The sequence below is a fragment of the Phyllobates terribilis genome, unplaced genomic scaffold (assembly GCF_046119375.1).
Source record: "Phyllobates terribilis strain yellow unplaced genomic scaffold, ASM4611937v1 Scaffold_3__8_contigs__length_932513732, whole genome shotgun sequence".
Taxonomy (NCBI): Eukaryota; Metazoa; Chordata; class Amphibia; order Anura; family Dendrobatidae; genus Phyllobates; species Phyllobates terribilis.
In genome coordinates, this window is record NW_027362763.1 from 582,773,218 (window position 1) to 582,786,739 (window position 13,522).

The following is a 13,522-nucleotide window of genomic DNA, read 5'->3' on the forward strand; positions in this document are numbered from 1 at the left end:
GTCATAAATAACCCACTGCTGGGACAAGCATCTATTTCATGAACAAGGCCCAGTTAAGCAAGCGTGGCTCTCTCTATTCATTTCTATGAGAACTCTACTACACATTTATGTCTTAGCAGGACGGTGGCTCAGTGGGTAGCACAGTAGTCTTGCAGCTCTGGGGTCCCGGGTTCAAATCCCACCAAAGACAACATCTGCAAGGAGTTTGTATGTTCTCCCCGTGTTTGCATGGGTTTCCTCCCACACTCCAAAAATATACTGATCGGGAATCTAGGTTGTGAGCCCCAATGGGGACAGTGATGATGATGATGTCTGTAAAGTGCTGTGGAATTAATGGCGCTATATAAGTGAGAAAAATAAATCAAAATAAAATAAACATCCTGTGGATATGCCATAAATATTACAACTGGGGATTCTCTTTGGTTCTTTGCTAGATCAGCAGACGTGAGCATAAAATCTTTCACCAAGGTTCAACTCTCTTTATAATCATGTAACCTCTGAACACTTTACCATCTTAGATGATCAGCAATGTTGCCTTTAATTTTATTAATGGCTGTGGATTATTTTGGATGTTACCTTTAAACTTTTCACAATTCTCTACCACCATCAAAATTACTAATGACAGCCATCAACTGAGAACTGTGAAAAATTCAGCAACCGCAAAATTCATTAAAACATCGAAGTTATTTGTAGATTAAAGGCCATGTTCACACATTGTGTTTTTTCAGCATTTTTTTAATGCAAATTTTCAGGTGCGTTTTACAGCACCAGCAAAGTCTATGAGTTTCAGAAATCTCATGCACAAACCTTGCTTTTTTTAATCCGTATTTTGTGCTGTGCATCTTTTTTGCACAATAGAGCATGTCACTTCTTTAAGCGTTTTTTTCTGTGCTTTTCATCCATTGAAAGCAATGGGTGGTGAAAAAATGCTGAAAAGATACTTAGTGTGAACATAGGTATCAGATTTTGCTGTGCTTTAAGTGAAAAAAAAAGTACATCAGTATGTGAAACTCATTTATTTTTGTGTTTATACCATCTTGTCTTGGTCACCTGAGATGGCAGTGTTTGGATTAGGACAGTTTAATTAAATTAGTGACGTGTAAAGTGTAAACATTTGCTGAGCTAGGTGTGAGATTGAAGAATACCTATGGCCCACGGAGGTGTGAAATTGAACAACGCCTGAGCAATTCAATGGCAGACCATAGTGTGAAAATAAAGTGTCCTACAAACTTAATACACTGCCAGTGTCTTAGGTAAACTATTCCTGAACAATTCACCTCCCCCCACTGTTACATTTCTAATTCTAGTTAATATGGTTTCACAATGTCTTGCATTGGTGACCAGTGTTCATGCGTCTATGGTGGAAGCCAAGCTGAACTTTGGAATCGTGAGAAACGCAGCAAAAACGCTGAAAAAACGCACCAAAACCTGTGTTTTTGATGCAGCTTCTTTCCTGACAAGAGATCAGGTTTTGCTGCTGAAAAAACGCAATGTGTGAACATAGCCTAAAACATGAAAAAGTGAACGTCAAAAAACGTATTAGCAGAAAAAAAAACAACCGGAAAAAGAAAATAGTACACAAAACGAAAAATTAATTATTAATAATTAATTATTTTTAGCCAAAAATGTATAATTCAGAAACATAAATAATATCCTGTAAGAAAATGTCTGTATATATATATGTACAGTATGTAACACGAATAGCTCAAATGCTACTCAATCTAAAAAAATATAGATCATATCAAAAAGGAATTTTACTTTCAACATGATTATATTGATAAGTAAATAAATCTACTGTTATATCTTTATACCACCATTCCTCATTTCGCTCATATGTATAAAGCTGTATCAAAGCCATTTTAACGAAGAAAAAAAAATCACTGTATTTTCAGTTCTCTTCTATGGATAAATCCTATGCAAGTTTCTCAAAGTAGCAAAAGACAATGTATTTTTTTTATAATAATAAAACATTTAAATAAAGATACATTAAATAATTTTTATAATTTAACCCACTGGGGAATCTGGTGGCTAGGTGAAAAGCCCAAAAGGCTTCTTGTTTAAAGAGAAGCCGCAAGTGGGTAAATAGCTGGCTGAGTGATAGAAAGCAGAGGGTGGTTATCAATGGAGTAAGCTCAGGGGGTGTCAGGGTAACTAGCGGGGTGCCTCAAGGGTCTGTCTTGGGCCCTATATTATTTAATATATTTATTAATGATCTAGTGGAAGGGTTGCATAGTAAAATAGCAATATTTGCAGATGATACTAAACTTTGTAAAGTAGTTAATACAGATGAGGATAGGGCACAGCTACAGGAGGATTTAGATAAATTGGGGAGTTGGGCCAAAAAATGGCAAATGGGGTTCAATGCCGATAAATGTAAGGTCATGCACATGGGAAAGAAAAACAGCAGTCACCCATACATATTAAATGTGAAACCGTTGGGGAAATCTGACATGGAGAAGGACCTGGGCGTCTTGGTTAATAGCAAATTAAATTGGAGTGCCCAGTGGAGTGCCCAGTGAAGGCAAATAGAGTCATGGCATGCATCAGAAGAGGAATAGGGGTATATGATGAGAACATTGTTCTTCCTCTGTATAAAGCGCTGGTAAGGCCGCACTTAGAATATTGTGCACAGTTCTGGGCTCCGGTGCTCAGGAAAGACATATTGGAGCTAGAGAGGGTACAAAGGAGGGCGACTAAGGTAATAAAGGGAATGGAGGGACTAGAATACCCAGAGAGGTTGTCAAAATTAGGCCTATTTACATTGGAAAAGAGAAGGCTTAGGGGAGACCTCATAAACATGTATAAATACATCAGGGGGCAATACAGAGATCTCTCCCATGACCTGTTTATACCAAGGATGGTGACAAAGACGAGGGGGCACACTATGCGTCTGGAGGAAAGGAGGTTCCTGCACCAGCATAGAAGGGGATTCTTTACGGTCAGAGCCGTGAGACTCTGGAACTCGCTGGGAGAGGAAGTGGTGTTGTCCAACTCACTTAAAGAGTTCAAGAGAGGCCTGGATGCCTTTCTTGAGAACAATAAAATTACATCTTATGCTTAGTTAATTAATCCAGGGATTTAATCTGACTGCCAGATTGGTGTCGGGAAGTGAATTTTTCCTCAATGATGTAAATTGGCCTATACCACATGGTTTTTTGTTGCCTTCCCCTGGATCAACGCTGCGGAATAGCTGCAGTGCACAAGAAATAGGCTGAACTGGATGGACGCTAGTCTTTTTTCGGCCTTATAAACTATGTAACTATGTAACTATGTAATCCCCGCCCTGTGATTGATAGAGTGGAACAATTTCCTTGGTGAATGCCATGGAAATTTTGAATGAGAACAAAGTTTTTGAGTCAACAATGAATTTTTCATTTTGTGTATTTTCTTCTTCCGCTTTTTTTTTTTTTTTTTTTGGGGGGGGGGGTGGGGTGGTTTGTTTTTGTTGTTTTTTCTCCTCCCCCCTCCCTTCCCATACCTTTTTCTCACTCTCCTCCCTTTCTTTTCTCTTGTATACATAGGGTTAACAACTAATCACATCTGTGATTTGTCCATTCCACATCTATTTTCAATGCTATATGCATTCATAGCTCCTGCATGTTAAATGTCATGATTAAGAGGTAGTGTAGCTCGAAACGTACCAAACATTGTTTTTTAACTTTTACTTTTTCATGTTTTAATCTAGTAATGAATGTGATGTTTTAATGAATTTTGCAGTTGCTGGATTTTCCACTTTTTTTCCCAGTTCACTTGCTCAGGAAACTAGCCTGAAGCCTCCGTGCACCGCACCCAAATTCCAGGCATTTCTCAACCCACTGACCTGATGATTGCTTCATTGCATTTTTCTACACCAACTGAGAACCACAGTGCTAAAATGATTTATCCTCAATATATCAACATAAATACTACCATACTATAGACCTCCAGTGATATTAACTTGAGCTGATAGATCACCTTAAACCACACAAGACAATATGTATAAAGCCCTAAAACATCGTAGGTCACCAGGGATATTATGATTAACTGTTGAGCTACTGTAGATTACAAGAATTATTTCAAATAAATCCCTCTGACACACCATATATTATTTTGCAACAACAGTGGCATGTAAAAGTTTGGGTACCCCTGGTCAAAATTACTGTTATTGTAAACAGTTAAGCAAGTTGAAGATTAAATGACCCCTACAAGGTCTAAAGTTAAAGATGACACATTTCATTTGTATTTTAGGCAAAAAAAGAAAAACAAGATATATATATTTTTTTTTTTCATCTTTTACATTTTAAAAATTACAAAAAGGAAAATGGGCCAATGCAAAAGTTTAAACACCCTACACATGGTTAGTACCTAGCAGCACCCCCTTTTGCAAGTATCACAGCTTATAAATGCTTTTTGTAGTCAGCCAACTGTATTTCAATTCTTGTTTGAGGGATTTTCATCTGTTCATCCTTGGAAAATTTTTACAGCTCTGTGAAATTCCTGGGTCGTTTTTCATGCACTGCTATTTTGAGGTCTAGCCACAGATTTGCAATGATGTTCAGATCAAGGTACTGTGAGGGCCATTGTAAAACCTTCAGCTTGCACCTTCTGAGGTAGTCTATTCAGGATTTTGACTTGTGTTTAGTATCATTATCCATTTGTAGAATCATCCTCTTTTCAACTTCAGTTTTTTGCAGATGGTGTTATATTTGCATCAAGAATTTGTTGAAATTTCATTGAATCCATTTTTCCTTCTGTGAAATGTTCTCCATGCCACTGGCTGCAACACAACCCTAAATCATGACTGATCCACCCCCATTGCTTAATGGTTGGCGAGATGTTCTTTTCCTGAAATCTTGTGCCCTTTTTTCTCCACACATATCTTTGATCATTGTGACTAAAGAGTTCTATTTTAACGTCATCGATCCACAGGACTTATTTCCAAAATGCATCAGGCTTGTTTAGATGTTTTTTTGCATACTTCTGACAATGAATTTTGTGGGGAGGACGCAGGAGAGGTTTTCTTCTGATGACTCCTCCATGAAGGCCATGTTTGTGCAAGTGTCTCTGAACAGTAGAACAATGTATGACAGCTGCAGATAAATCTTTCTGAAGGTCTTTTGCAGTCAAGCGGAGGTTCTGATTTGACTCTCTAGCAATACTACGAGCAGCTCTCACTGAAATTTTGCTTTGTCTTCCAGACTTTATCTTGACCTCCACTGTTCCTGTAATTTTATCACATCTATGCTTCTCTGTGAGCCAGAAAAGCAAATCTATACCTGCTACAACCTGGCATACTTCATGTTCTGGCATGACCACTAATGAACCTGTCAGTCGGCTTGTGGTCCCACCCCTTTCACTGAACTCCATCCACTCACTTTAAACAAAACTTAAAAGGCAATGGGGAGATTTTGGGGGGTACAAGGTAAAATATAGCCTAGTTTAACACTTATACATCCGCAATACATCTGCAAGGATTATGTTCCACTTCTTTGATCTCTTTTTTATTCTTTCATCATTATAACTGAATTAACTTACTCTCATCAAAGTGCCAATGCTTTATTAATTTAAACCACATTTAATATGTTCTTTTGCAAATAAAATATACTAGTAATCAAGACACTATAAATTCGATTAATGAAAGTGTTTGACTTTTTGCAATTTCATGCCAGTTTTGGCCAGCACAGCCAAAGTGGGCAGAGCTGGAGTGGGACAGGGTGTCATGAAGCCTGCCTGATAAATTCATCAAAAGTTGTGGCATACCTTACACCAGAAATGATACTCCAGTCAATCATTAGAGAAGTGTTTTTGGCAAAGTGCAAAGAGACGCATGTCAGTGATGTGATGTGTCTAATTCAAGTGCTGTGTGCCTGATAATAAATTAGATGCACCTTACTCATTAATACTGGCATGTACAGTGACAAACTTATTTATCTTTCAAGAGTTAAAGGGATGCCACTTTCTCTGCTGGTTAATGCAGCTTTACTCATTAACTGACCATCACTTCTGACCATAAAATGGCTGCTGATTGAGAAGCATGTGACCAGACCAGCAGCTTTCCCATGTGAGGTGTTTTACAATTGGAGGAGGCTGATGGACAGGTCTGGTCACGAGTTCCACCATCAGCAGCCATGATCAGAAGTACTGGTGAGTTAGTGAGGAAAGCTGCACCAACAAGGGAAAGTAGCCAACCATTCTAATGACCATTAATATTGTACATTTGGTGTAGGTAAGAGACGCTCCCATTGCTTATGCCAAAAGTACCCACAGACAATTTTACACCCAAAACTAGACGTTTTTTTTTGAGCATCCACTAGCCTGGTAAAGATAGATATACCTGTTTTTCAGTACATAGTCAATTTCCTAAACAGTTAGGCACTGCAAGTGAAAGTGCGTGTGCATACCTGGCCTACTTGTCCTACTTTTCTACAGGGGATGACCACGGGAGTTAGTATACTAACCATACAGGCAACATTATCCACCAACGGATCATCCTGAGAGTCAACCACTCCAGTTCACCAGGTTGAATATTTTATGAGTTGCACCATCCTTCACATTAATTAAATATTTATAATTTTACCTATTATTCTCTTGATTTTATGTGAGCCTGTTAGCCCAGTGCGAATATCTTATGATTATATTGGATACAAAGCCCTAAATCCCTGTTTTCTTATGGTGTGGTTGTTCACCTTTTTTGCAATGCCTAACTGTATAGGAAATTGACTATATACTGAAAAAAAGGTATATCTATCTTTACCAGGCTAGTGGATGCACAAAAAAGACGGATTTTGGTAAGACCTTACCTGTAAAATCCTTTTCAGCGAAGGAAGGAAGGGAGACACAGATCCATTACTAGTGGGTAGGCGGAGCCCCACAGGGATAGTTCACCTCAGATTAGAAAAAGTGACAACCGGCCCCTCCAGCTTAGGCTCCTCCTACTCCCATGTACTTCAGTCCGTACAGAAGCTAAGGAAGAGCAGACAACACCAGCGGAACAACACAACCCCTTCTGAAAATTCAGAAATGCGAGAGAACAGTCTCACAGAAAAAACACACAGTCCCAGGCACTACTCACTGGACTTGACAACTGCGATGAGCTGGCAATGCTGGAACAGAGCCCTAGCGCGCCGACCCCAGCCCAGATGACCGCCATCAGAGAGGAGTCGCGCCGCATCTAGAAAACAATAATGCACCTCTGCCATGGGAGGGTGCTGTGTCTCCCTTCATTCCTTCGCTGAAAAGGATTTTACAGGTAAGGTCTTACCAAAATCCATCTTTCAGCAGCAGAAGGGAAGGAAGGGAGACACAGATCCATTACTAGTGGGACGTCCCAAAGCAGTCCAGAACTCAAGGGTGGGAAACAGTGGCAGAATCGCCAACACCCCAACAACTTAGTCAAGCGCGCAACAAGCGCCAAAACTAGATAAAGAGATAACCTAAACCACCACCGCCTGCAGGACCCTGCGTCCCAAGGCCGCATCGGCGGAAGCACTCACGTCCACTTTATAAAATTTAGTAAAAGTGTGAAAGGAGCGCCAGGTAGCCGCCCGGCAGAGCTGCGCTGCCGAGGCCCCCTGATGAAAAGTCCACGACGAACCAACAGCTCTCGTGGAATGAGCTCGAACCTTAACCGGACAAGGCTCGCCCTTGAGCCGGTACGCTTCCAGGATAGCCGAACGTATCCACCGAGCTATAGTGTCCTTAGAGGCCCGCTGACCACGCCGACGACCAGCAGGAATCACAAAAAGAGAGTCCGACTTCCGAAACCCTTGCGTGATTGAAAGATAGAACTTCAAAGCCCGCACCAAATCCAACGAGTGCAAGGCTCGCTCTTTTGGACTTTTGGGATTCGGACAGAGGGAGGGCAACACGATGTCCTGATTGACGTGGAAACGCGACACCACTTTAGGCAGAAAATCGCCACGGGTACGAAGCACCACGCGATCCGAGTGGAACTCCAGAAAAGGGGGCAAGCAAGACAGTGCCGCCAACTCAGAAACCCTTCTCAAAGAGGTGACCGCCACCAGGAAGGCCACCTTCCAAAAAAGTAAGTAAAGCGTAGCTGAATCCGTAGGCTCAAACGACCCATGCTGAAGAGCCTCCAAGACTAGATTGAGCCACCAAGGAGCCACAAACGCCCTCCGAGGCGGAAACTGACGTGCAACCCCGCAAAAAAACGAGCGCACATCCCTGCGCGAGGCAATAGCCTTCCGAAAAAGCACGGATAGTGCAGATACCTGACCCCGCAAGGTACCAACCGCCAGACCCTTGGCCAAACCACATTGCAGAAAAGCCAATAAGTTGGGAATGGAAAAAACCCTCGGGTTCCTTGACGATCCAGAACACCATGAATAGAAGGCCTCCCAAGTTCTGTGATAAATCCTAGTCGTAGCTGGACCTCTGGCAGCCCGCAAGGTGGCAATGACCTCGGCCGAAAACCCACGACGGGTCAAGATCTCGGTCTCAAGTGCCAAGCCGTCAAACGAAGCGACTTCAGGTCCGGATGACGAATGGGCCCTTGGGTTAACAGGTCCGGGCGAAGAGGTAGTGGAAAAGGAGGCGCCGCCAGAAGATACACCAGCGTTGAATACCACGCCCTCCGCGGCCAATCCGGCGCCACCAAAATTGACGGAATTCGTTCAAGTTTGATCCGCCGGATGACCAGAGGAAGCAAGGATACCGGCGGAAATGCGTAGATCAGCTCGAACTGGTCCCACGGGGCCACTAGAGCATCTACCGCCACAGCCTGTACCTGGACATGAACGTCGGAATCCTGGCGTTCAGCCTGGATGCCATCAAGTCCACCTGGGGAGTCCCCCAACGCGAGCACAGCAGTGTAAAAACTTCCGGATGAAGACTCCATTCTCCGGGATCCACCTGCTCGCGACTGAGGAAGTCCGCCGTGATATTCAGCACTCCTGGGATGTGAATCGTGGAGATGGCTGGGACCCTCGACTCGGCCCATACCAGGATCCGAGAGACATCCATCATGAGTCTGGAACTCCTCGTCCCGCCCTGATGGTTAATATACGCGACCGCATTGTCCGTTTGAATCCAGACCAGCAGACCGCTCAAGGGGACCGTCCAATGTCGGAGGCAGAGAAAATGACCGACCACCGTGGGAGGAGGACGGATTTCCCCAGGGATAAAGTCAGGGGACGTAACCACCATCCAAGAGACTCTCGCACCCTGCGGGAGATACCGACACAGCGATCTAGCGAAGAAGGCGATCGGTCCCAACGGGTCACAATAAGATTTTGGAGACCCCGGGAATGAAATTGTGCAAACGGTACCGCTTTCATTGCTGCCACCATCAGACCCAGAAGGCGCATACACTTCCGAAGGGACATCGCCATCGCCGACCTCATATTCTGGACATGGTGACGAAGGTTCGCTTGTTTGTCTGGAGGCAGGGACACCACTGCTCGAACCGTGTGGAAATGCATCCCCAAGAACAGGATTGACTGCGACGGCTCCAAAGACGACTTCTTCCAATTGACCAGCCACCCAAAGTCCTCCAGGTGCTGAAGGAAGAGATCGCGAGCCGTCACCGCCTCCTCCGCTGTGGATGACACAATTAACAGGTCGTCCAGGTAGGGGAGAATCGTAACCCCTTGCCTTCGAAGGAGCGCCATGAGCGGCGCCAGAATTTTTGTAAAAACCCTGGGCGCCGAGGCCAACCTGAATGGTAGGGCCACAAACTGGTAATGGGCCTGACCTATGGCGAAACGCAGGAAGATCTGGTGAGCCCTGCCGATAGGGACATGCAAATAGGCGTCGCGGATCATACTGCGACAGGGCCGCCACGACAGAGCGAAGAGACTCCATACGGAATTTCCGGGTCCGGACATAAACATTCAATTCTTTGAGGTCCAGAATGGGGCGAAACTTGTCCTCATTTTTGGGGACCACAAAAAGGTTGGAGTAAAACCCCCTTACCCGGTCCTCCGGCAGAACTGGAACCACCACCCCCTGCTGCAGAAGAGAGTCGACCTCCCGCAGCAGTGCGGCAGCCAGCTTGGGCTCGGACGGGATGCGTGACTGACGAAATCTGTCCGGGGGTCGAGAAGGAAACTCTATGAAATAGCCTGCCGACATAACCCGCGTCACCCAGGCGTCCGATACGCTGGACGCCCAAATCGACCCGGATTGAAGCAGACAACCTCCCACCCGAGAGCCCTCAAGAGGGTTCCTGGCGTCAGTCCACCTTAGCGGGCTTTTTGTCAACCTCCCGTTTGTCCTGACGGAAATGTTGCTTCCAGGGTGTACGGGATTTCTGGGTGGTCTTCTTTCCGGAAGACGAGGGACGACCCGATCTCCAAGAGGGCTGACCGAACCGTCCCCTGGGCCGAAAGGACCGACGACCACTACCGGCACTTGACTTGCCAGACGTAGAAGCCGCTGCTTTCCGCTGCGGCAAAGCCGAATCCTTGGCCTTAGCAATCAGCTCCGTGAGGTCCGAACCAAAAAGCTGACCGCCCTTGTACGCCAGACTCAGCAAACCTTGTTTGGATACCGCGTCTCCAGTCCACTGTTTAAGCCACAGTGCTCTCCTGACTGAGACGGCCGAGGATTGAGCCCTCGACAGAACAGAAGTAGTATCCAGCACTGCGTCCCTGCCATATCGGGTCGCCTCTTCCAACAGCTGGAAGAGCCTTTCCTCCTCAGACAGTGGAGTCCCATCTCGCCACGCCGTCCGCAGCTGATCCAACCACCACAGAGAAGCCTCACTAGCCCACATGGCCCCCAAGGCCGCTCGGAATCCATGACCCGCGGCCTCGTAGATGGACTTCGCCGCTAACTCCGTGCTTCTATCCAGCGGGTCCTGTAGACTCGCCTTCCCTTTAACAGGAAGCAAAGAGGATTTGCTCAGCTGAGACAATGGCACGTCCACTTCAGGAGAGGGGACCCAATTAGTGATCATCTCCGTGGAGCAGGGATACAGGGCATAAAAAAACCGCATCCCCCTGGAAGCGTTTATCCGGACACAGGCGTTCTTTCTCCACCGCCTCGTTAAGTTCATCGTGCGCTGGCAGCGTCGAACGAGCCCGACGCGACTCCTGATACAGCCGGGCCAACTTGCCAGGGCGCCTCGTCACCTCTTCAGACAGCTATAACGCTTCCCGCATAGCCCCAACAAAAGCGTCCACGCGGCCCGAAAGAGAAGCAGAGCGACCCTGCCGATCCTCTTCATCAGAATCGGAGATCTCACCAGCAGAGTCTGTCGGTGATTCCAAAGCCTCTGACGCACTGCGCGGAGGAGACAGCGCCACCACAGGCCTGTGGCGCTTCTTGCCTCGTGACGTCGGTTGGGACTTAGCTGATACCCAATGACCCAGGAGGTCAGACAGACTGTCAATGGAGCGAGTGAGCGCTTCCACTTTAACATCACTGAGACCCCCGACCAGTGTCGAACCTGACGCCGTCGAAGACCCGGCGTATCAGATACGCGTGACCGATCCTGAAGCGGACCGGGGGAGAGGTCCGCGCCCCCTGGTCCCTGATCCGACATGCCCCGACACAGTTGCGAGCGTCATGGATAAGGCGGTAATAACCCCTTACAATGGGTACGGGAACCGAGGATGTGTGATTCTGCTAATACAGCCTGTTCCTACACACAAAACCCCCAAACACTGAAGGGTTAAAGCTCCTCCTTAAAGGGAGAAGAGCTACCCCAGCTGCCTGCAGAGCAAAAGTTAACCTAACAGACTAGGGTCCAGAAAGGGTTAACTGCCCTGGAAGGCCAGACCCCTCAGAAGGGGTTAATGCTGCTGACCACGCAATACGCCTTTGCCTTAGAAGGATAGCGGTGTGCTAGTCCCTCAGCGGGGAAGAAGCAGCGCTGTATATAGCACACCCTGTCTGCCTTAAGAGGCCAGCAGCAAGGTGCTCTGCGCTGCAATAGTGTGAGAAAGGAATCTTCTGCCTTAAAAGACAGAAGTGACTCACCAGCTGGCCGGGGTGACTGCTCTTCCTTACACAGTGCTCGGTGTCTGGTGTAGAGAGCGGGTAGCAGGGAGCAGGAGGTAGCACAAGGTAATGGCCGGAAGAAGAAGAGGGGGCTGGGACAGCTCCAGCGCGCGCTTTCCTGGCACTTCCTGTCTGAGCTATGATGACAGGCAGCAGAGAGGCGCGAAGCCACGCCCCCCGCCGCCGCTACCAACGGAGCCCGCGCTCCTCCGTCCCTGCTCCCCTGCCGATAACACAAACGCCTGCAGCGGAGATATCCTCCTGCAGGGACAAAACAAGCAGTCACCACTTGAAAACAGTAACAGCGGCTGCCACAGCAGCCGCTGAAGCACTCAGACCACAGAGAGCACTTACCCAGCTGAGCGCCACAGGGACCCCCAGGGATGTGTGGCGCCGTGGCCCTTTGCTCCCCCCACGGAGGAGCGCGCAGGGACCCCATAGAAGCGGTGTGCGTCTCAGCCAGGGAGCGCCCTGTATCCCCCGGGGCCGGCAGGCTTCTGCGGGGACCTCCTTAGGGAGTACACAGATCTGCCAGGGGAGGGTCAGGGGTCCCAGCAGCGCCGAGACCCCCTGACACCTCTAGACCATGGGGGGTCCAGGTCTCCGGAGTAAAATAAAAAATTCTTCTGAGGAGCGACTATCCTCTGCGACCTCAAATTTTAGACTGAAGAACATGGGAGTAGGAGGAGCCTAAGCTAGAGGGGCCGGTTGTCACTTTTTCTAATCTGACGTGAACTATCCTGTGGGGCTCCGCCTACCCACTAGTAATGGATCTGGGTCTCCCTCCCTTCCCTTCTGCTGCTGAAACCCTCTAGTTTTGGGTGTAAAGTTGTCTATGGATACTTTTGGCATAAGCAATGAGAGCGTTTCCTATCTACACCAAATGTACAATATTAATAGTCATTACCATCCTTTACATCAATTAAATATTTATAATTTTATCTATTAATCTATTAGCCCAGCGCAAATATCTTACGATTATTTTTTAGCAATACCCTTGTCAACTTGTGGCTGTTATTTTATTCACTGCAGGTCTAATTAGTTATACCTACTAGCACCCCTACATTCTATTTTTGTATAATACCTACTAGCGCCCCTACTCTACAGGTATGTATGAAATATGGCTTCAATTTTTGATACTTTTTTTTAAAATACATTATTTTAAAATACATTATTTTTTAGCTTTGATAGTAGAGACCTAAAATAATAGAGAATAAGGCCAAATGAGCATAACAATGCTACAAATGACTTGGCGTAGCTTCACAAACAGACTCTTCAAGCCTGATTCATTAGCCCCTTTCTAAAAAGAGACGTAGCCATACATCCCTGTGGCCTGGTACTTATTGACCAGGGACGTATGGATATATGTAGACGATTTTGCGCGCACAGAGGCTGTGAGCGAGCGATCGCCGCCAGGTGTCAGCTGATTCTGACAGCTGACACCCAGCACTCAGTGCCAGGAGCGGTGCTCGCATCGCTCCCGACACTTTAACCCGCTAAGTTCTGCGATCCCAGCATTTAGCATGCAGGCAGGGAAGAAAGCCCCTTCGCCTTTGGATCGGAGACCCCGTGACGT

At 46.4% G+C, this 13,522-nt stretch overlaps 1 protein-coding gene across 1 annotated transcript in view; it reads right to left on the reverse strand.

Annotated features, from left to right (window-relative positions):
* Positions 1-13,522, reverse strand: part of LYST (lysosomal trafficking regulator) — a 789,135-nt gene that overhangs the window by 47,403 nt on the left and 728,210 nt on the right. The gene's annotated exons all lie outside the window — the stretch shown is intronic.